The sequence below is a fragment of the Oryctolagus cuniculus genome, chromosome 7 (assembly GCF_964237555.1).
Source record: "Oryctolagus cuniculus chromosome 7, mOryCun1.1, whole genome shotgun sequence".
NCBI classification, from domain to species: domain Eukaryota; kingdom Metazoa; phylum Chordata; class Mammalia; order Lagomorpha; family Leporidae; genus Oryctolagus; species Oryctolagus cuniculus.
Window position 1 is genome coordinate 132,034,263 of NC_091438.1, and position 24,494 is coordinate 132,058,756.

Genomic DNA, 24,494 nt, shown 5'->3' on the forward strand with positions numbered 1-24,494 from the left:
GAGGTAGAAGGGGGAGCCCTGAAGGTGCCAGGGGGTGACCTGAACAGGGCTGAGGGGACCTTTCCTGGGGCCTCTGGTTGCCACAGATGCACCTGTCAGGGCGCAGTCCCCCTCTGCCTGCCCAGGCAAGGGAGCCCTTCTGGGGAAGCCCACCACTCATATGCCAGCTGGTCTTACTGTAACCCCTGTGCTCACCCCAGCTGTTGGCTATGCCTGGTACTGCCGCCACCTGCCCCCTCCCAGCCAGCCGTTCTCACCTTCTCACTCCTGCCCAGGCCACAGTGAACACAGAAGCTGGCGAAAGAACCTGGCCCACCCCAGCGCGACATGCCACCCACCCTCCTCAACTCCCCTCTCCAGTTCCTGGGGTGAAACCTCCGAGCTCCCATGGAGGGGGCACCTCCAGTCCCATCCTCTCACCTGCACGGGGACATCCTCCCAGGATTGTCCCGCTCTCTCTGGAGTCACCAAATGTTCCTCCTTGACTGGTCATTCGCAGAGGCATACAAAGCGGCTGAGATCCATTTGTCTTTGAGACAAAACAAACCAAGCAAAAAGCCCAATTGCATCCACCGTTCTCGAGGGTGAGAAAGCGGTCTAGGCCAGCTGCCTCTGGTCCGCTGCCTCTCCCCAGGAGCCCTCACCCAGTAGACGTCGGCATCCATCACACCTCTGGAACTGCCCTTGGCTGCTCCCCACTGACCTCCAGGAAGCCAAGTCCCTCAGCGCTCACCGCCCTCCAGGATCTGCCTTCCTCCACCTCCCTGTCTTCTCCTCCCTCCCTGTTGGCCGGATGTGGCTGCCGGGGTGGGGGTGCCGGAATCAGAGCCCACTGCTGCAGGGAGATGCCCCCTCCTCTACAGAGGACCCTGAGTGGTCCATTCTGCTCAGGGCCCGCCCACCTCTGCACCAATCACTATGCTGGGGGACTGGGCCACGTTAGACCAGATGTGGCAGAGTCAGGCTGTTAGCCATGCTGCACAGAAGGACGACTCCTGGGTGCCCACGACACCACCCTGTGGGCCCACGGGAATGGGACTGGCCCTGGAAGACTGTGGGCTCAGCACTGGTGTGAGTTCACAGGGCCCCCTGCCCAGCCCTAGCCCCTCCCCTGTTTCTTCCTAAACCCCCAAACCCTAGAAATCAGTGTTCCCTCAATCTGTGACCAGAGCACCAAGATCAGATTCACCCGCCTTGCTCCTATGGCAGGCAGATTGTGGGGCCTGCACCCAGACCAATAGAACCGAAATCACAGGTCATGGCTGGGGGACCTGCCTCCCAGGCCCCCGAAGTGTGAGTTCAGCCACCATAAAGGCTTTCCCACCACGGTCAGAGACCACAGACAGCCTGGGGCTGAGCGGAGGCTGTGTGGTGGAAGTCCACGTTCAGGTGTGCATGACAGCGAGCTGACCCTTCACCCCAACAGGGTCAGGTTAGAGGTGGTGGGGCCAGACAGAAAGGAGCCCAAAGCTGAGGAATCTAAGGACACAGTGACTGTGGCAGCTCCAAATTCTCACACAGGCTGCGGTCCTGAGGACTCAGGTGTGAATTCTGCTTTTTTATCCTGCCTTGATTCTTCCTGCCTTCACACCCACCGACTCACCTGATCCTCAGGGCAGCCTGGAACAGTGGAGAGGAAAGAGGTCATTGTCCTCATTTTACAAGCGAGGAAACTGAGGCACAGAAGCGGCAGGGGCAGCTTGTCCGAGAGCCTTCCTGTATCTAACGTTCGCTGACACTATATTAAGTGCCACTCCTGGGACACACAGCTGTGGAAGGCCAAGCCCAGAGCGCAACCCAGGTCAGCAGGCCAAAACCAAAGCCCACCTGAAGCCCCTGCTGCAGGCTGCAGAGCGGTCTGTCTCCCTGCCAGGTCCAACCCACTGTCCAGGCTTCTGCCTTCAAATTCCAGACTCCAAGTTTTTGTCTGATGTGTTGGGGAGTGTGGTAATAACAGGTTCACTACTAATTTAAAAAAGGGATAGACGGTGACAACTGACTGAACACCAAAAAGGAAACCTGTTGAAGTGAAATGGACACTATGGGAAATGGTGACTTGATCAGCATAGCCCTGACTGTTAATGAACAACTTAATACATTATCCCTCTTAGTAGTTTTTTGTCTGTTCTACTTAATATGACTGGTTTAATTCTGTAATTAATACACAGTTATTCTTAAGTGTTGAAAATTAACTGAAATGTGATCCCTGTTAAACATAAGAGTGAGAATAAGAGAGGGAAGAGATGTATAATTTGGGACATGCTCAAGCTGACTTGCCCCAAATGGTAGAGTTAGAAACATACCAGGGGATTCCAATTCAATCCCATCAAGGTGGCATGTACCAATGCCATCTCACTATTCCAAGTGATCAATTTCAGTTCACAATCGATCATAATGAAAGGACTAAGAGTCAAAGGGAGCACATAAACAAGTCTAGTACCTGCTAACACTAACCGAGAGAATAAATAAAGGGGAGAGTGATCCAACATGGGAAGTGAGATACTCAGCAGACTCATAGAATGGCAGATGTCCTAAATAGCACTCTGGCCTCAGAATCAGCCCTAAAGGCATTTGGATCTGGCTGAAAAGCCCATGAGAGTATTTCAGGCATGGAAAGCCAAGACACTCTGGCAAAAGATCTCTGTGAGTGAGATCCCAGTGGAAAGAACAGGTCTTCAAAGAAGGAGGTACCTTTCTCTGAAGGGAGGAGAGAACCTCCACTTTGACTATGACCTTGTCTAAACAAGATAAGAGTCGGAGAACTCAGAGGGCTTCCATAGCCTTGGAAACTCATGACTGGAGCATAGGGAGATTACTGATGCCATAGACAGGAGTGTCAATTGGTAAAGTCAACAACAGGAGTCACTGTGTACTTACTCCTCATGTAGGATCTCTGTCCTTAATGTGCTGTGCATTGAGATTTAATGCTATAACGAGTACTCAAACAATATATTTCACTTTGTGTTTCTATGGGGGTGCAAACTGTTGAAATCTTTACTTAATGCATACTAAACTGATCCTCTGTAAAAAAAAAAAAAAAAGAAAGAAAGAAATTATCAACTCCCAACTTGACTCTCACTGGGATTAAACATGACAATAGGTCTGATCTGATTTCATCATCATTTAAAAAAAATCATCTATTATTTTTCACTTTATGTTTCTGTGTGGGAGCAAACTGTTGAAATCCTTACTTAATGTATACTAAGCTGATCTTCTGTATATTAAGATAATCGAAAATGAATCTTGATGTGAATGGAAGGGGAGAGGGAGTGGGAAAGGGGAGAGTTGTGGGTGGGAGGGACGGTATGGGGGGGAAGCCATTGTAATCCATAAATAGTACTTTGGAAATTTATATTCATTAAATAAAAGTTTAAAAAAAATAAATAAAAATAAAAAAGGGATAGAAAAAATCTACACAAGGGGCCGGCACTGTGGTGCAGCAGGTTAAGCCACTGCCTGCGCCACTGGCATCCACTTCTGGTCCAGCTCCCTGCTAACGCACCTGGGAAGGCAGTTGGAAGGTGGCCCAAGTGAGAGACCCAGATAGCGCTCCTGGCTGTGGCCTAGCCCAGCCCCAGCTGTTGCAGCCATCTGGGGAGTGAAACCATGGATGGAAGATCTTGCCGTCTCTGTTTCTCCCTCTCTGTAACGCTGTCTTTCAAACAAATAAATATTTTATAAAAAAATAATCTACATGAAAAGGAAACATTATTTCTTTCCATCTCCTACAGGCAAAACCAAAGTGCACAGATGCTAAGACTTCCAAAGACATCTAGGGTTTTGGAGGATGGGAGGGGTGATGGGTGCCAGGTGGGAGGAGCCGGGAGTCCTTGCTTCACTCTGTCCTGGGGAGGAGGTGGCGGTGGGGGTCCTGGACAGGAGCTGGGTGAAGGTGAGATGAGGGGCAGCAGTCAAAAAGCCAATTCGGGAGCAGGAGGGGAAAATGGAGAAGTCTGATGAGCGATTATCCTGAGTTCCGCTGGGCAGCGTGCAACGCAACCGGTCTTCCTCCTCCATCGTCAGTGAAATTGGCCTTACTTGCTAATGGCCCAGACCAGCTCTTGGGGTCCTGAAAAAAGCCCGAGCCCGCCTTTTGGGTGGGTGCAGGGTGCCGGCAGAGGCTGTTCCTCGGCTCTCAAACTGGCTTCCATCACCAGGGAACTTGGAAGTGGTTCGGTCCAAAGCAGAAGAGAAAGCGCTTTTGTCCCGGAGCACAATGAATAATGGCAGAGCCGCGGTGTCGCCTGAGCGAGCCTCAGACGGGAGACTCCTTTTCCACAAGACTGGAGCTTTCTGGTGGCAGGTTATTTTTCCTGCTCGCTCTGTTTTTCCTGGCTCCAGCCTCACCCATAGAGGTACCTCTCTCTGAACTCTGCGCTAACGCAGACGACTGTGCCAGCCTGGGCCCTTCCAATTGTCTGGGCACCCCAGCTTGACACACACAAAGGGGCTTTGTGGGTTCTGGGGAATTAAGCAAGGACGGGTGATGAGGCCGGGGACAGCTTGGGAATGTGGTGTGCTGAGTCTCACCAAGCCCCCTGGAGGGGTTGGTTGTGGCCGGGGGGCATGTTAGCCTCTCTACTGAACTCGGGCTGTTTTGGAAAGTCTTATCCAAATTAAGTTTGAATTGTCTTGAACACCCCTGGCCAGGTCAGCACCACGTCCAGGATCACCATGTGTGGGCATGCCTCCCCTCCCCTGACACTCTGACCATTTTGGGACATCCAGGAGCCACCAGGACTTAGAAAATCCAAGCAGGGCAGACATTTAACCCAGTGGTTGGGAAGCCCACATCCCAGATTGGAGTTTGGGGATTTGATCCCTGGCTCCAGCTTCCTCTAATACAGACCCTGGGAGGCGGCAGTGATGGCTCAATTAACTTGGTAACCTGCCCCTGGCATTGGTCCTTGGCTGGGCGTTGTTGTGGGCACTTGGGGAATAAGCCAGCAGATGGGAGAACTTTGTCTCTGTGTCTCCTCTCTCTGTCTCTCTGTCTCTGTCTCTCTGTCTCTCTTTCCCTCATGTAAATAAACAAATAAATGTCTGTCTAAACATCTGAGAGGAGACATGCTTGACTTCCGTAGCCAAGAAAGGAAAGACCATCAGAGAGCCGTCCAAGGCCACCGCCACTGCCATGGTCACTGCTCTCCGGCTGGCATCCCTCACTCTAGTGGCTGCTCCAGCCTCTGCTGCAAGCAGAGAGAGTTCATGGGCACCAACCCCCAGCACCCAGCTGAGTACTGCTCGCCTCTCTGGCTGTGCCTCTTGGTGCCCCATGTCATCCCCTGCAGGAGGAAAGCCAAGGTCACTCTCAACCCCAGACTCAAATGCTCGTGAAATTCTTTTTAAACAAGAGGTCTTGAGTTGCCCCCGAAGCAGGGCCTAGGACTTAAAAACGCAACAAAGAGGGCCAGCGTCGTGGCCTGGCAGGTAAAGCAATGACCTCTGATGCAGGCATCTCATATGGGCATTGGTTCAAATCCCAGTTGCCCCACTTCCAATTGTGCTCCCTGCGTACGGCCTGGGAAAGTAGCAGACGTACTTGGGCCCCTGCACCCACGTGGGAGACCCAGAAGAAGCTCCTGGTCCTGGCTTCAGTCTGGCCCAGCCCTGACTGTTGCCCCCGTTTGGGGAGTGAACCAGTGGGTGGAAGATCTCTCCCTCTATGTGTCTCCCCCTCTTTCTCTCTATGACTCTGCCTTTCAAATAAAATAAAATAAATCTTTTGAAAAATAAAATTAAAAAAAGAAATTCGGCAAAGGTCACGTGTGGGGATGTGGGTGGAAGTGGGTCGTGGAAGATGCACCTTGCACCCACCTGCCCCTGGTGGAGAGATAAGGCAGAATTCCGGGCACCTTTTATGTTAAAGCAGCACATCCCCTCATTTCAGGGTTTTTTTAATGCTCTTTTTGCACATGACTTGTTGTCTTCAGATTTTGGGGGTAATTTGGGACATCTAGGACAGTGGATAATGGGCGGTGCTTCTCAAATGGGGACCCTGAGACAGTCTCTGGCGGGGAAGGGTTGTCCAACCCTTCTGGACAGTCACCCGGATCCACCCAATAGCTGAAGACAGTGCTTGTTTCTGGGTAACTGTGTGAGCTGCGTCTTTTGCCCTGTCCTCCTCCTGCCATCAAGTTACAAAAATAACTCCAGTCCTGATGACGTCAGAAACGCTTCCGAAGTCCCTGCGGTCTGTGGCAGGAGCTCCCAACCCGCTGCAGAGTTCAGGCGGGTTTCAGAGCCACGGCAAGGCGTGAGTGAGCACCCGTGTCTACCTTGTGATTATTACAGAGGCCTGGATGTCAGGCCAACCGGGGTTGAATCTCAGCTCCAGCAGCAGTCTACCTGTGTGATCTTAAAATGCGTTACGTAAACTCTCTGAGCCTCAAGTTCATTAGAGTAGAGGTGACATTATCTCACAGAGTTAATAGGAGGGTTAGTGTAATTAACTCTGCGCCTGACATAGTCACTGATCAACAAATGTTTGTTATTGTTGCTATTAATAACATCCTTCTTTATCAAATACCTATTATTTTCCAGAAACTATTTCAAAAACTTCACACCTAGTATCTGAAATCCTCACAAAATCCCTTAAGTGAGCTGCCGGATTCTAGAATGTTCCAGAATAGATAGATACTCAATACTAGTTTTCAAATCCAGCTCCTTCTGGCTCTCGAGCCCACTTTCTCTGGACCAAATCAAAGTGCACCTGAATCAAGCTGCAGACCTGGATGCTACCCAGGGTTCTAAGAGCCATGCCAGCACAGGGCTGACTGTTGCGATGGACACCGACCTTCACGGGGAGCTGGGGGTGAGAGGGGAGGAGTCTCCAAGCCTGTACAGTGTTGCCTGGGTCAATGGTCAGGTAGTGGAGGATGAGCAGGGTTGCCCCAAGTCCATTTTCAACTCAGTTCTCACCTTATTTCCCAGGCAATGTTTGCTTTTTCTTGTTGACCTGGTCATGATTATTTCAGCACTTCTCTTTTGTCCCATAAAACGTCCTTCCCACAAGTGAATCCCTAATTGGTTGCTAGACACCTTTTCCCTTGCAGCAGGATTGTAAGGAAGTTTTGCTATGTTCTCATAACTGAAACATTTGGAAAGGGGTGTGTGTGTGTGTGTGTGTGTGTGCATGTGTGTGTGTGTGTGTGTGTGTGTGTGTGTGTGTGTAAAAGTGGGGAGAGGTCTCCAAAGACTCGGGGACTTGGGGAAGGGCAGGGGCAGGAACTATTTCCCCACGAGGGGAGAGTGGGAGGCACTTGGGAGTTCACAGGAAATGCGGTTAATACGAAGTTTATTTTTGTGCAAAAAGTTTGAAATCCATGCCTACAAGGAGGTCTTCAAAAAGTTCATGAAAATGAGCACTGTCAAGAACTCTGCATGGATTTCAAAACCTTTTTGCAGCAAAATAAGCTTGTCTTTTAATTCTATTTTTCCATGAACTTTCTGAAGCACTTTCATTACAATAATTCAGAGCCAATATGGTCACAGGAGTGGATCGCAGCTCTGAATCAGCTCTGAATACAGTACATTTTAAATTCATTGAGGTCATGTAGATTTTGTTGTAGTTAATACAGCATGAAAATGATTTCACAATAGCTTACTGATGTGATGCATTTTCTGAAACAATGCTTTCTGGGACATTGTTTATGCTAACAAATCTGGGGTGGGCATTTGACCCCGTGGGTAAGGTGTCAGTTAGGACACACTTGTCCCAAATCATGTGCCTGGCTGCAACATCCAGCTCAGGTTCCTGATTCCAGTTCCTGCTCGACTCTTGCTGTCCCTGCCACCCACACCCGAGACAGGCCTGGCTTGAGTTCTCAGGTCCCAGCTTTGTCCCGCCACTCCCGGCACCACCACTGCAGGCGTCTGGGGAGTGAGCCAGCAGATGGAAGCTCTCTGTCTCACTCTTGCTCGCTCGCTCTCTCTCTCTCTCTCTCTCTCCACACTGCCACTTGAATAAATAAACACATTTTTCTAATTGTTTAAAAAGTTTGGGGCCATCGCTGAGGTGTAGCAGGTAAAGCCGCCACTTGCAGTGCTGGCATCCCATATGGGCACTGGTTTGAGTCCCAGCTGCTCCACTTCCAATCCAGCTCTCTGCTGTGGTCTGGGAAAGCAGTAGAAGATGGCCAAGTCCTTGGGCCCCTGCACCTGTGTGGGAGACCTGGAAGAAGCTCCTGGCTCCTGGCTTCGGATCTGCACAGTTCTGGCCGTTGCATCCACTTGGGGAGTGAACCAGTGGATGGAAGACCGACCTCTCTCTTTCTCTCTCTCTCTCTCTGCCTCTCATCCTCTCTTTGTGTAACTTTCAGATAAATGAATAAATCTTTAAAAAAATGTTCTTCCATAGGCAATGAAGGATGGCCCAAGTGCTTGGGCCCTGCACCCCCATGGGAGACCAGGAGTAAGCACCTGGCTCCTGACTTCAGATTGGTGCAGTGCGCCAGCTGTAGCGGCCATTTAGGGGGTGAACCAACAGAAGGAAGACCTTTCTCTCTGTCTCTTTCTTTCTCACTGTCTAACTCTGCCTGTCAAAAAAGAAAAAGAAAAAATGTTCTTCCATACAATATTACTAATTGCTACTGACAAGATCCACTGATGAATGCCGAAAGAGCAGGCGAGACGTTAAGGAGAAGTAGGATATCTGTAAGCCTCAAAGCAGCTTCTAATGATTACCATGCTGGTTTTAACAGATGTCCACACACTCTTTGATCCTTTTTCTTTGGGAAGGTAGAGCTTCATTCTCTTCACCAGAAAGGAACCAGACATAGTGACTCATTTCCAGAATGTGCAATGAAGACAAACAGCAGAGAAGCCTGGCAGACATTACCGTACCCAGGTGACGAAGGCTAGCATCACCAGCAGCCAGTCCTGCTAATGTCAGCCATCCCCTGATATGACTCCAGGAGAGGGGGCTTCGCCTCTGTGGTCTTCTTCCCCAGTCCCTAACGCCTTGTCTAATCACAAGACTCATCCGGCAAAGCCCCAGGGATGTTCCACAGAACACCTAACTCGTGCTCTCAAAGTGACCAAGTTGTGAGAAACAAGACTAAGAAATCGCCACCAGGTGGGCTCGTTCCGCCGCTCTGTGTGGCAGGCTGCGTCTTTTGCGTCTTTCTGGGCTGCTTGGTTCTTCCCAGGCTCCCTTGCAGTAACCAAAGAGTCCCACACTCCTTTTCCTGAGAGCCCTGCACCGAAGAAGTGCAACGAGACTGTGGAGCCGCTGCAAAGGCAGCACCTAGCCTTGACCCCAAAGCCTTTTTGGATGCCCACGGGAGAAGATTCTGAGAATTCAGAAATGTTAACAGAGGGCCTGAATAAGTTGATGCTCAATCCTATTGTCAGATTCCTCTCTCCTGGACCAGGATATCCACCCCAGCACACTAGCAGAAGTGTGAAGATGGTGCGGCAAAGGCAGAGAGAGAGAAAGAGAGTGAGAAACATCTTCCATCCGCTGGTTCACTCCCCAGATGGCTGCAATAGCCAGGTTGGGCCAGGCTAAAGCCAGGAGCCAGGAGCTTCTTCCAGGTCTCCCACGTGTGTACAGGGGCCCAAGCACTTGGGCCATCTTCTGCTGTTTTCCCAGGGGCATTAATAGGGCACTGGATCGGAAGTGGAGCAGCCAGGACTCCAACAGGCACCCACATGGGATGCCGGCACTGCAGGCCCACTATGCCACGGCACCAGCCCCGCTGAGGCACATCCTAACACACAAATATTCTCAGCTTAAAGGAGAATGCAGACAGTGATCTTAATAGAGTTCAGAGTGAATCGAGAAGTGCGCCATTTAGATGTCGCTGCAGTTACTGCCTATACCATGGTTGGGATTCTTTGGAGAATGCTAAGAGAGGAATGGATTATGATCAAGAGTCAATTTAGGTAGAATCCTTATTTTACTGTTTTTGCTAGTAACTATAAGTAGAAATCAGAGAAAACTATTCTATGCTAAGATAGACTCATATACCAATAATTTTGATAACATGTTATATTAGTTGTGATGGCTTTCTCTTCCTACCTTGAGACAAGTAATTTGTAATGAATCTGTAGTTTGAATGTATTTGAATGACTTCCAATATAATTTAGTTCTTTTTGTCTGTTTGATTTGACCTAGAGAATCACCAAAAAGTTTCAAGTATTCCCAGGTGTTTCGAAGACTGAAGTCTGTGAGAGGAAACCCAGCACCAAGAACTGACATGCAGAGTGATTTGTGGGAAAGGAATGCAGAGAAAACATTGGATGTTTTGTCTAGGGAATAACAGTTAGGGCAAATGATGATATATCCTGGTTTTCAAGTGTTGGGATTTCAATAAAAGGAAATTTTGATTACTATTTCAATTTTCAGTGGTAGATAAATGTATACAGAGAACATTTTAAAATATACACATATGGTTAAAAAACGAAGAAGTCATTATAGACTGGACGACAGTAAGAGACACGATGACTAAATGCAACGTGGAACCCTGGGACGGAAAAAGGACCTGAGTGGGCAGACCACGGGACCCAGACGGAGACGGTAGCCTACCTAACACTGTGTGTCAGCACCAGTGACTCAGCTTAGACCGATGTGCCACGGCTACACAACATTAAGGGAAGTTGGGTGAAGGTACACGGGGACTGTCTCTCTGTCCCGTCTTTATTAGTCTTCTGTAGCGTGCACCCTGCGAGCGGCAGGTGATGGCTCAAGCACTTGGGTCCCTGCTGCACACGTAGAGACTTGGTTGTTGTTCTTGGCTCTTGGTTTCTTCCAGGACCAGCCCTGACTGTTGCAGCCATTTGGCGAATGAACCAGTGGATTTCTCCCATGGTCCCAGAGCAGCCTCTTCAGCAGATGTCCCAGCCCCAGCCCCCGCTCCAGGCCCAGGCCCAGGCCCAGGCTTGCCTTCCTGGGGTCTCTGTGCTTCTCCAGTTGTCAAATACTGTCTAGCCAATTCTTTCTACTAAATCCTTTCTCTCAGAACAACCACTATGGGACTGTGTCTGTTTCTCTGTCTCTCCACTTTTCAAATAAAGTGTTTTCTTTTTAAATCCATTTAAAAAGTGTTCTCTTTTTAAAAAAAATATTTGTTTATTTGAAAGGGAGAGAGAGAGAGAGAAAGAGGAAGAGAGCTCTTCCATCTGCTGATTCACTCCCCAAATGGTTGTGAAGCCAGGAACGCCATCCAAGACTCCATGTGGGTGGCAGGAACTCCAGGTACTTGAGCCACCATTCGCTGCTTCCCAGGCACATGAGCTGAGAGCTGGATGGGAAGTGGTGTAGCCAGTACTCAAACCAGCACTCTGATAGGAGAAGCAGGCATTCCAGGTGGCAGCTTAACCTGCTGCACCATAATGCCAGCCCGAAGTGATCCTGGTCAGAGGTTGTGAGCTGCATTTATATAACACTGGGTGTTATATAAATATAATAATATATTATATATAATATATCATAACTGGGTGACAGACACCAACAATACTAACCGAAAGCGATAAGCCACACGGATGTTTGCAATCACCCCAACAAATGCACAGCCTGGTATAATGTGTGTCCTCTGGGATGGCATTGTCCCTCTCAGAGCTGTCACCTGCGGAGTGGCATGGGGCTGGGTGGGAAGGCTCCAGCATGAAGGAGGGAGACGGCAGGGATCAGAGTGGTTAACACGGAACACACACGTGGAGCGGAGCCCTGTGCCCGACGGTGCAACCACTCAATAAGCATTCATTAAGCTTAGCAGTGGTAGCAGTTCCATTTATCAAATACCTATTATTTTCCAGGCACTGTGCCAAAAACCTCCCATCCATTATCTCAAATCCTCACCACGTCCCTGTTTTATATAAAGTGAGCTTGAGTGACTTGCTCAGTGCTGGGCAGGGTATAGACCACAGGAAAAAGCTTCTTTAGAATTTTCAAAGTCTTCTCTTTAAATACAAAGAAATGAAGCTGGGAGGACCCAGGGAACCAAAGCCTTACTGAAGTCGAGAGTTTCTCCCATCAGACATGAGCACTCCTGCCGGTTGAGACTAAGAGGGAGCAGGAGGCCGGCGCCGCGGCTCACTAGGCTAATCCTCCGCCTAGCGGCGCCGGCACACCGGGTTCTAGTCCCGGTTGGGGCGCCGGATTCTGTCCCGGTTGCCCCTCTTCCAGGCCAGCCCTCTGCTGTGGCCAGGGAGTGCAGTGGAGGATGGCCCAGGTGCTTGGGCCCTGCACCCCATGGGAGACCAGGAAAAGCACCTGGCTCCTGGCTGCTGCCATCGGATCAGCGCGGTGCGCCGGCCGCAGCGCGCCGGCCGCGGCGGCCATTGGAGGGTGAACCAATGGCAAAGGAAGACCTTTCTCTCTGTCTCTCTCTCTCACTGTCCACTCTGCCTGTCAAAAAAAAAAAAAGAGGGAGCAGGAGCACAGGATTCGAGTCTGGGGTCTGCTGCTGAACCCTCTGCCAGGTGAAGGCAGAGAGGAGACCCCGGGGCAAAGGGGGGAGTCGCCCTTTCTCTGGTGCTGGAGTGGAGGCCACCCTGGAGGTGGAACAGCAGCGAGGCTCACTGAGGGCTAGAGGGAACCTGGCATTCTCTCTGTCCAGCCCCTCCCCCTGTGCACTTAGCCCCAGCCCACCCCCTGCACTGTGTCTGCTGAGGCTGGAGCAGGCACTGGGCCACTCCATCTCTGTTTTGCCGACAGGGGGCGCTAGAGAGTGCACCACCGGCTCCAGGAAGAAAGGACTTGCTCCTTTCAGGTTGCTGTTCTAGCAATGGCCCTTCAGCTAGCGGTGGCAGTTGGTTCCAGTTTCCAGGGTTTCCCCCACAGCCCCAGAGCCAGCCTCTTCATCAGATGCCCGAGCACCAGCCCCAGGCTTGCCTTCCTAGGGTCTCCGGCCCCAGCCACAAGGTTCCACTGACCTGGCTTCTTGCCTTGTCCTCCCATCCCGAGGGCTGGCGTCCGTTTCATGTAGTTTCTACCTCTGATTCTCACTGTTTGCTTCTCCAGTTGTCAAACACTGTTTAGCCAATTCTTTATACTAAATTCTTTCTCTTAAAACAATCAGTATGGCACTGGCATTGTGGTGCAGGGGGTACCACTGCCTGCCACTCAGGCATCCCATGTCGGAGCACTGGTTCAAGTCCCAGCTACTCAGCTTCTTTTTGTTTGCTTGTCTGTTTTTTTAAAGATTTTATTTACTGGGCCGGCACTGTGGCATAGTGAGAAAAGCCTCTGCCTGCAGTGTCGGCATCCCATATAGGTGCCGGTTCGACTCCCAGCTGCTCTACTTCCGATCCCGCTCTCTGCTATTGTCTGTGAAAGCAATAGAAGATGACTCCAGTCCTTGGGCCCCTGTACCCACATGGGAGACTCAGAAGAGGCTCCTGGCTTCGGATCAACGCAACTCCTGCTGTTGTGGCTAACTGGGGAGTGAACCAGCAGATGGAAGACTTTCTCTGTTTGTCTGTCTGTCTGTCTCTCTCTCTCTGCCTCTCCTCTCTCTGTGTAACTCTGACTTTCAAATAAATAAATAAATCTTTAAAAAAAGATTTCATTCATTATATAAGGCAGAGTTACAGACAAAGAGGAAGAGACAGAGAGAAAGGTGTTCCATCTGCTGGTTCACTCCCCAAATAGCTGCAACACCCAGAGTTGGGCTGATCTGAAGCCAGGATCCAGAAGCTTCTTCTGGGTCTTCCACATGGGTGCGGGTCCCAAGCACTTGGGCCATCTTCCACTGCTTTCCCAGGCCATAAACAGAGAACTAGATAGGAAGTAGAGCAGCTGGGACATGAGCCAGTACCCATATGGGATGCTGGTGCCACAGACAGAGGCTTAGCCCACTACACCACAGCACTGGCCCCTCCTCCTCCTCTTGCTCCTCTTCCTCCCCCTCCTCCTCTTCCTTCCCCCTTCTTCTCCTCTCCTTCTCCTCCTCTTCCTCTTCCTCCCCCCCTTCTCCTCCTCCTCCTTCTTCTTTAATATTTATTTATTTGAAAGGCAGAGTTACAGAGAGGCAGAGGCAGAGAGAGAGAGGTCTTCCACCTTTTGGTTCACTCCCCCAAAATGGCAACAACAGCCAGGGCTCAGCCAGGCTACAGCCAGGAGCCAGAAGCTTCTTCCAGGTCTCCCATACGGTGCAGGGGCCCAAGGACTTGGGCCATCCTCCATTGTTTTCCCAGGCCACAGCAGAGAGCTGGATAGGCAGTGAAGCAGCCAGGACTTGAACTGGCACTGCAGGTGGTGGCCCTACCAGCTGGTCACCCTGCTCCAGCTTTCTGCTAATGCGTGTGGGAGAGCAGCAGATGACGGCCCAAGTATTTGGGTTCCTGTACCCATGTGGGAGACACGGATGGAATTCCTGATTCTCAGCTCTAGCTTGGCCCAGCCCTGGCTGTGGCAGCCATTTGGGAAGTGAACCAGTGGACAGAAGATCTTTCTCTTTCTTTTGTTCCCCCAACCTCTATAACTCTGCCTTTCAAATAAATAAATAATTTTTTTTTTATTTTTGACAGGCAGAGTGGACAATGAGAGAGAGAGAGACAGAGAGAAAGGTCTTCCTTTGCCATTGGTTCACCCTCCAATGGCCGCCACGGCCAGCGCACTGCAGCCGGCGCATCGCGCTGATCCGAAGCCAGGAGCCAGGTGCTTCTCCTGGTCTCCCATGAGGGTGCAGGGCCCAAGGACCTGGGCCATCCTCCACTGCACTCCCGGGCCATAGCAGAGAGCTGGACTGGAAGAGGGGCAACCGGGACAGAATCCGGTGCCCCGACCGGGACTAGAACCCGGTGTGCCGGCGCTGCATGGCGGAGAATTAGCCTATTGAGCCACAGTGCCGGCCCAAAGTAAATAATTTTTTAAAAACCCCATTTTTCTGGTGAGACTGACTCATTCCGGCACCCAATCCCCCCAAGGCCTCTGTGGTTGAAGCTAAGCATCAGAAGTTTCCAATGGGGCCTGTATCTCAGTACTGAAAAGACAGCACTGGTGAAAGGCTTGTGGTCAGGAGGAGGAGGGCCCAGGGTCACAGCCTTGACAGCAGACACCGTGACTGTGAACTTCAGGAGTGAGGCATGCCCAGGCCCACAACCAGGCCAGGCAGCTACACCAGCAGAGGCACAATGGGGAGAGATGTCAACACAGAAGCCCAGAGAGGGCGGGATGGCCAGCAGGCCACCAAGCCCCAGAGCTTAGGCCCAAGATGGTGGATGTTGTTGGGGTCCTCTGTTACTGGTGTCACCCTGGGCCTGAGTGTGGGCGCCACCGAGAGACTCTGATAGGAAGCTCAGATACTGAGGTGACCATTTTCTCACTCAAGAATACATGTATAACACTTCTTCTGCCATAATTTCAGATTCACAGCAAAGTTGCAAGAATAGTGCAGAGAATCCCAAGATACCCTTTATCCAAATCACCAAATGTTAACATTTTGCGGGAGCTGGCACTGTAGCGTAGCGCATAAAGCCTGCAGTTCCGGCATCCCATATGGGCGGTGGTTTGAGACTCAGCTGCTCCATTTCGGATCCAGCTTTCTGCTATGGCCTGGGAAAGCAGTAGAAGATGGCTCAAGTCCTTGGGCCCCTGCACCTGCATGGGAGACCCGGAAGAAGCTCCTGGCTCCTGGCTTCAGATCAGTGCAGCTCTGGCTGTTGCAGTCAACTGGGGAGTGAACCAGTGGATGGAAGACCTCTCTCTGCCTCTCCTTCTCTCTCTGTGTAATTCTGACTTTCAAATAAATAAATAAATCTTTAAAAAAAACCACTTTGCTACATTTGCTTTGCTGTTCTACATGTGGGTGCCCATATGTGCATTTCCCCCTGAAATGTTTAAAAGTGGTAGACATGACCCCCACCCCTAAGTCCTGCAGAGTCCATTCCTAAAAAGAAGGCTGTGCCCCTACACCACAGCGCTGATATCAACATCGGAGAAACAGCATTATACGATTCTGCCTTCTGCTCTACAGACTTACTCCAGACATGCCAATAGTCCCCAATTGTCACTTGTCACAAAGACAATGCAGGGTGCCCACTACATCCAATTGTCATGAAGAGAATACATTTAACTCTGGGGAACCGTGATCCAACTGAGTTCAATTGCAGAAGAAAAGTTTTGTTTCCACAAATCTGAGCCATCCAGTGTAAATGCGGACCTTGCTAAATTAGCAATTGATGATACTATTAAGGATAATAACAACGATGTTCATGGTCCTTTCCATCCTCCGCCTTTATCTCTTTGAGACACACGTGTGAGCCATTTGGTATCTGCCAGGGCCATGAGAATGGCTTTTGTTGAGCCAGTGTAGCAGAGTGGGAAGGGCAGCCTTGGAGTCAGCCCAGGGTTGGGAACTAGCTTCCACGCTTGCTGAGGGTGTGGCCTCGGGCACGGCTCAAACCTTTCTGAGTCTCCGCTCCATCGCATTTAGTGTGGAGGGGAGATTGTCGGCTCAGTGGAACCGGGAGCTGGACAGATCCAGGCTCACTCTTGGTTCCTCACCGACTCATTCTGGGACCTTAGGCAGGTGCTTTCTTGCGTGTGCGTTTGGAGCACCTAGCTGGGTATGATTCTTGCTAGCAATGGGCTTGGCTCAGAGCAGGTTCTCGGTAAAAGGTTCATTCCTTGCCGTCAGCCCTTCTGAGAGTGGGTGATAGTTTCCACATCTGTGGGTCCTCAGTTTCCACATTTGTAAAAGAGGCAGGAGTATCCCCCTCTCAGGGTTATGAAGAGGGGCCGGCTCTGGTGCAGTAGTTAAACCACTTCCTACGACACCAGCATCCCATATGGGTGCCGGTCCGAATCCCCGTCTGCTCCACTTGTGGTCCAGCTCCCTGCTAATGCGCCTGGGAATGCAGAAGAGGAAGGCCTGAGTGTCTGCGTCCCTGCCACCCATGTGGGAGGCACCTGCAGGGAGTTCTGGGCCATTGAAGCCATTTGGGGAGTGAAGCCATGAATGGATGAGCGCGCGCTCTCTCTCTCTCTCTCTCTCTCTCTCTCTCTCTTTCTCTTTCTGTAACTCTTTCAAATAAATAAGCAAATCTTAAAATAAATAAATAAATAAGGGGAGCCTGGTGCACTTTGGCTTTGGCCTTAGTAGAGTATGTGACTGGCAGGACAGTGACAAAAACAGAAAGTGCTTTGGAATCCCAGGGCCTGCCAAGAATGCGGACCAACCCGTTCCTGCCACTGGCCGAGCGCCAGACCCTTCCATCTCTCAGCCCAGCCAGGCTCCTTCCCTCCCCGGGCGCGTCTGACGCTCTGCTCGGCCCAGCCCGATGCCATTCAGCCCCATCTCCAAGAAGGAATGAAGGAAGGGCATCACCTTGTCTGGAGCAACTTGTCAAGAGCGAAATTGCAGCCCCAGAGCTGCCCCGCTGCTGGGAAGAGAGGGAGGGACCTGCGGCCCAGGCGGGCTTTGCCCAGAGGAGCCCCAGCCAGGCTGCAGCCCCAGTGAGTTCCTCCCCAGTTCGCCGGGAGATCAGAAGAGCTGACCGGCGTCGTGGGAAAGACCATGAGGAGGAAAGGCCACCGTGGCCTTCACAGGGTCAAGGACAGGCTCGAGGTCGCGGGGCCAGTTGAGGGCGGCGAGACACCGGTGTGCTTCCAGAAAGGACAGACAGCCACGCCTCTGCCTCCTGCCTCCATGTTGGATGCGCCAGATCTCGGGTCATGCTCTTGACATTATCTTCCAGAGCCTTCTTAAGTCCTGGGAGCCTAGGGGCCCTCTCCTCTCTTAGTAACGGAGGAAGCCAAAGCCCAGAGAGTGAAGCTGGGAGTGAAGTCTGGACCTGCCTGGCTCCAAAGCTCATGTGTGCTGGTTTTCTGTGTGGTGGAGGAAGGGGCTGGGGCTGGGCCCAGGGCTGCCCTTACCTTCCAGGACCGACGCCTTTCTGGTTGCCGCCCATAACCCTCCCAAGTCACTCACATACTCCTCTCCCTGGACTGACAGCTGCTGGGGATCCCAGATGGGGCAGGGACTGTCCGCGTCACATAGCACTTATCACACCTGTCCGTCACTACATGCACTTCTCTCTGCCCACCCCACAGTCTGTGGATTATCTCAAGGACAGGGTCCAATTCCTCCATCTGCCCGTATGCCAGGCAGATGCCAGGAAGGTGGTAGGGACTCAGCCCTGAGTGAACTCATGGATGAGGTGGAGTTAAACCCTCTTGTTCATCAGAGGAAGCACTAAGACCCAGCGAAGGAGAGAAGGGACTTGCCCAAGGTCACGTAGGGCTGTCCAGCTTCTGCTCAGGGTGCTTTCCCCACATTACTCACTCCCAGCTTGGACCCAGGGTTTTGCCAAAAAGGAGAGCCACATCTGGGGATCCCCATGGCAAACCAAAGACACCCTGTGGGCCCTCAAGCCCCTCCCCTCTGTAAGCTTAGGGTCAAGGGCAGAGCCAGTCAAAGGAGGCAGGGCAACCAGACCCGAGACGCTCAGCTGGAAAGACGGACTCTACCCGGTGGCAAGAATTTGCTGACCTGGACGAAAGAGAACTGCCTGGCAAACAGTCTTTGTCCCACCCACAGGGCCTGTGCAGACGGGGCAGGTGACGCAGGTGTGTCGTGGCGCTGATAACTCTCTGGTTTGCAATGAGAGGACTGGGGAACAATTGTGGATCAGTGAGGACGCAAATCCCAAGGAGCCCCCCGTTGGCCTGAGCTGTCCATTTCTCCACCCATCCTTTCACTCCTCCACCCGTTCACCGGTGCGGTGCCCCGGGTGTCACTCCTACTGAGCGCTTCATGAGGCTTATCTGGTGCACCCTGTGAGGCTTTCTTACTTCATGCTTCTCTTCATTTGATGACTTCACTTACCCAAATGTAGTCTCCATCTCAGCCATAGCGCAGTTTGTTTCAAAATAGCTGTTACAGCGCTGACAGGGGTCTCTCCACGTGCCACACAGGACCCCCTCCTGCACCCGCGCGTCTCTCCTCTGCCTGGACAGAGTGCTGGACGCAGTGCCCTTCCACTGCCCACCTCCTGGAAGTCTGGGACTCAGCATGGCACCCCCCGCAAAGACAAGCACGGAGCCCAGATGCAGTCGGTGGAAAGGCGGCTGGTCAGAAACAACGCATTTGTCTGCCACGTGTCCACGGCTGAGCAGTGGCTCAGAGAGGCCACACAGGAAACCCCTCGGGGCTGGTCTGTAACAAGCCACCCTCGAGGGACCAAGGAAAGCAAGTCCGCCAGGAGCCTCAAACAGCCCCACCCCCAAAGCGTGAGCTACATATACTCTATCAGACTGGCTCGGAATCTTCTAGAGTTTCTGGAGGCCCTCGGCACTCAGCAGCCAGATTAAAGGCATGTTCTCCCTGCAGAAGCTCAGCACTGAGAAATGACACAACCGGCCTCCTCCGAGTCCCCAGGGCTGGCCAAACTGAAGTAGGCTCCTCCTTGGGTACCTCCAAGCCCCTCCCCTAACCCCATCCAACAGGCTCGGGGGCCCCTGTGTGTTCTCCGCAGCCCAGAGCCTCTTGGTCCAGCTGTCTGGGTCAGAGGTGGGCACCGGAACCTGGAAAGCAGGATGAGGAGGACCCAGACAGCCAGCTGCAGGTGCAGAGTTTGCCGAGGGCACCTGCGTGGGCCTTCCCGTTTGAAGGAGACGGACGAAGGCAGTGTTGTGAGAGACGTACAGGGAAAGGTGGGCGTTTCCAGAGCCTTCTGTCCTCGGAGCACTTGCCAGTCCCGGGAGCAAGGTCCTTGTGTGTCCTGCCTGCCCTTGAGATCTGTGACGTTAGCCCCGACTCCTTATATTGAATTTCCCTTTTTGCTTAAACCAGCTGGCGTGGCCTTCTGTATCGTGCAACCAAATCGATCACTACTGACGCAGTGAAGCGCTCCCTTCAAATCCCCTGAAGCAGACTTGGCAAAGCCAGGTGACAGGAACAACGGCAAGGACGCCTCCTTGCATTGGCTGGGTGCTGTATAATTTATAAGGGCCTAGCACAGGGGCCAGCCCTCCAGCCTGGGGTGACTCGCGCCAGACCTGTGCGTGCTCAGGACTCCCTGCGAGGCCTCCGTCTCCCGAGAGCATAGGAGGAATGGCCTAACCTTGGGGCCAGGTAGACCTGGGTCCACATCCTCATGTATCCATCACTTGCCGCCCGTGTGACCTTGGCGAGTTGTTGTCCTCTCCGAGGCTCACTTCTGCAGGACCATGCAGACCCTGTAGCCACCTTCCGGCTCTGCCACCTGCTAGCTGGCGCTCTTGGGAAATGATGGCGCTCCTAAATGCCTGGGTGTCTTCAGCAATAAATTGGGGCTAATGAAGCCTGTTTTAATGGTTGTGGCAAAGCTTGAATGGAGCATGCAAAGTGCTCGGCACGTAGTAAAAGAGTTCAGTCTCTGCAGGCCAGAACAGTAATTCATTACGTAAAGTATCTAGCGTGAGGCTAGACACGTAATTACTACTCAAAAACAGCACGGTATAAAGTGCACCCTGGTCAGTGCAGAGGGTTCCACTCCACCTGGCTTAGCAGGGTTGCTTGGAAAACAGACAAAGCAGTCAACAGTGATCACTAACGTGATCTCAGGCCATGTTAAGAAAAGTATGGTCTTGAGAAGATGGGAGGGGTTGGTGTGGTTCCCCCCGCCCCCGGACCTCATCAGATAGCACAGCTGGAGGTGGGAAAGAGAGGGGGCCTGGTAATGTGACCCCTGAATTTCCAAGGGAAATAACGTTTCTTGATAAGTGTGCTTACTTGAAAAGAAAAACTTCTCTAGGCAAAAACGTCTCTTTTTCCTCTTTCTCGGTGAGAGTAGACTGCAGTAATCCAGCCTGGTATTGGCAGAAAGATAAAGTAGGTAAGCACCGCAGTGGCACAGAACACTCTAGAAATACACATAGGCCTTTTTTTTTTTTTTTTTTTTTGACAGGCAGAGTGGACAGTGAGAGAGAGACAGGGAGAAAGGTCTTCCTTTGCCGTTGGTTCACCCTCCAATGGCCGCCACAGCTGGTGCACTGCACTGATCCGAAGCCAGGAGCCAGGTGCTTCTCCCGGTCTCCCATGGGGTGCAGGGCCCAAGGACTTGGGCCATCCTCCACTGCACTCCCTGGCCACAGCAGAGAGCTGGCCTGGAAGAGGGGCAACCGGGACAGAATCCGGTGCCCCAACCGGGACTAGAACCCGGTGTGCCGGCGCTGCAAGGCAGAGGATTAGCCTAGTGAGCCGCGGCACTGGCCACACATAGGCCTTTTTAACAAGTGACTTTTGACAGAGATGCAAAGGTGTGGCCGTGGAGAAAGGCTAGTGTTTTCGAGAGAAGGTGCTGGAACGATTGCTTGTCTCTACATCAAAAATGTAAAATGACGATAGCAACAGGAGCAAAAACCAAAGTTCAATCACTCATCACATGATATCAAATGTATGGATTTCAACTTTTTACATCAAAATAAACCTTTCAATTCCATTTTCCATGAAGTTTTGAAGTACTCTTGCATAAAACCGAACTTGAATTCATCAAACTACACATCAAACCTAAACACATAAAACTTCCAGAAGAAAATATTTGTCGCCCTGGGTTAAGCAAAGGTTTCTTAAATATATCACTGAAAGTATGATCCTTTAGGCAGTAGGGGGCGCACACCGAGTCACCTCCGCTGGCCTGGCTCCTCCTGGGGCCGGTGCAGTCCTGTGTGACTGCGAGAGAGAGTCCGAGGGGCGGCCCTGACCCCCTGGCAGAGGTCCTGGAGCCTCCCTCCTCTTGGGATTCCGTATGGCGGAGTGCCCCAGTGCCCTGGCCCAGCCAATGGAATGGTTGCGTGGCCCAAGGTGGTGGGACTCGAGCGACCCCTGCCCCTACTCCAGGCGCAAAAGCCCCTGCCCGGCAAATATGCAGTGTCAGTATGTCTGTGTCTGCTGACGCTGCTGTAAGCACCTCCCAGATCCCAGCCTCGGAGCAAGCGACCCTGGCTAGACCACAGCCACTGCTTCTGAAGCTGTGTAAGTCAGCTGGTGCACACAAAGACACTTGGGTCCTGCAAGAGGACTCCTTGGGCGTGCATGAGTTCCCAGGCTAAGAACTGCACTAGCGATACGAGTACAATACAATCTTTCTAGAGTAGAGGTCATCTTTTATCTTGGCCAGTGCATTATGACTGAAGGATTCTACAATGAGAAGCAACAGCATATGATATATTGTGCACATGATCTGCTTGGGGGGTTACTTGGATCCCACGCTTCTCTGTGACAGAGCACAGCGAAATCTACACAATGATCTACAGAGCTTGGTAGCAGTCAACCAGCAGGAGCGTCAGACGCGGGTACACCTGCGAGTGAGAGCAGAGCTGTGGGCAGAGACGCCTGCATCTTGAAGCTTGGTGTCCAGACCATCTGCCTCACCTGGAAGGAGAGCAGTCAGCGAGACAGAAGAATTCAGATGAATGGCTGGTGAGCACACAGAAAGCACCTGATAGCGTTCCCCTTGCCTCTGATGAAAGCCCGGCTGTGTGGGCGGCGTTGTGAAGAGAGCAGTGGCGGTGAAGCCACCGAGACGCCATCGAATCCGGACCCTGACGACGGTGGAGGTGAACCTGCAGGGCTCTGGCTGGCTCGGGATTTGCTCTCAGGTCACTGAGTGCAGACTTTGAAGCTGAGTGTCTAGATTCAGCAGGTTCCAGCCTTGGTGAAGAAGGACAGCACTCTCAGATGGAGACGCCGGGGTGCACCAGGTTGCTGCGTGCCAGGCAGCGGAGAGGGAGACAGATGCATTCGAAGATCCGGGACTCCTCAGCTGACTATTGAACGTGTACTGCCTGCAGTGGAACGAAGCCTGCCCTTCCACCACAGAGCAGCTGACGTGGGCCCTTGCTGAGGACTGGCCTTCTGAGGATACAGGAGGAATCCTGAGGAAGCCAAACCGGAAAACTCAACACACGCAGAAGGCTTTGATGCTCCTGACCATAAAAGCAAAAACAAACACAAGCTACGGTGGTGATTCCAAAGAGGCCTGTGTTGAGGAAAATGATTATAAAAGCCCCCAGACCTCTCAGTTACAAGAAAGTGAGGCCTTTTGTCAGCCCTCAACCTCTAATAGCATTATTTATAGCAGCCAAGAAGATGTCAGAGAGTCTGAGAGGGAAGAAACACAAGACAAAGCAGAAAGGATGGAATCCGATTTTCCCCAAACGCCAGTGAGCCTTGTGTGATCTGCCAAGGTCGACCTAAAAATGGTTGCATTGTTCATGGCAAAACAGGACACCTGATGTCACGCTGCACATGTGCCAGGAAGCTAAACACAGGAACAAGTCGTGCCCACACAGGCTATCGTGCTAACTTACTGCAGCTACTCGACCTGTCCGTAGAAGTGGAATTAAATATTTCTAACTACATAGCCCTAAAAATGTAGACAACGTGGAATCTATTTTTATGTCCATATATCGAAGTGAGGCACTGGCTCAGTCTATGTAGATCTTCCCTTTATGGTGTAATTTGACTTTGGGAAGGGGAAAGTGAATATTTACTTTGTCAAAGGAAGATTTCACTTTGTTCGATTTTATATTTGGGTTTTAATGTGATTTGTGTTGGATAAATGACTGTAACTCATCATTTATTCTTTTTTTTTTTAATTTTTTGACAGGCAGAGTGGACAGTGAGAGAGAGAGACAGAGAGAAAGGTCTTCCTTTGCCGTTGGTTCACCCTCCAATGGCTGCTGCGGCCGGCGCGCTGCAGCCGGCGCACCGCGCTGATCCGATGGCAGGAGCCAGGTACTTCTCCTGGTCTCCCATGGGGTGCAGGGCCCAAGTACTTGGGCCATCCTCCACTGCACTTCCCTGGCCACAGCAGAGAGCTGGCCTGGAAGAGGGGCAATTGGGACAGAATCCAGTGCCCCGGGGACTAGAACCCGGTGTGCCAGCGCCGCAAGGCGGAGGATTAGCCTAGTAAGCCGCGGTGCCGGCCTCATCCTTTACTCTTACCCTTGACCTGAAATAGTTGCCACTTTCTCCTAAATATAAATGAGAAGTATCTGATTTTTAAAAATGCATATATAAGTAGGACATTGGAATGCAGATTTAGTACCTTTTGTGTAAGGAAAGAAAATATTTATGTAAGATTGAATATTTAAATTTTCGATACTCTTTTTTTTAAGATTTATTTATTTATTTGAAAGTCAAAATTACACAAAGAGAGAAGGAGAGGCAGAGAGAGAGAGAGAGAGAGAGAGAGAGGTCTTCCATCCGATGGTTCACTCCCCAATTGGCCACAGTGGCCAGAGCTGCGCCAACCTGAAGCCAGGAGCCAGGAGCTTCCTCCAGGTCTCCCACGTGGGTGCAGGGGCCCAAAGACCACTGCCTTCTCAGGCCGTAGCAGAGAGCTGGATCGGAAGTGGAGCACTGTAGGTGGCAGTCCCACCCACCACACCACAGCGCCAGGATACTCTTTAAAAAAACGTTTTAAGGGGCTGGTGTTGTGGTGCAGTAGGTTAAGCTGCTGCCTGCAATGCCAGCATACCATAGGGATGAGTCCCGGCTGCTTCATTTTCCATCCAGCTCCCTGCTAACGCGCCGGGGAAAGCAGAAGAAGATGGACCA

At 51.6% G+C, this 24,494-nt stretch overlaps 1 pseudogene; it reads left to right on the forward strand.

The window, feature by feature from the left end:
* Positions 1-6,784: 6,784 nt before the first annotated feature.
* Positions 6,785-23,310, forward strand: LOC100358014 (E3 ubiquitin-protein ligase Mdm2 pseudogene; annotated as a pseudogene).
* The last annotated feature ends 1,184 nt before the right edge of the window (positions 23,311-24,494 follow it).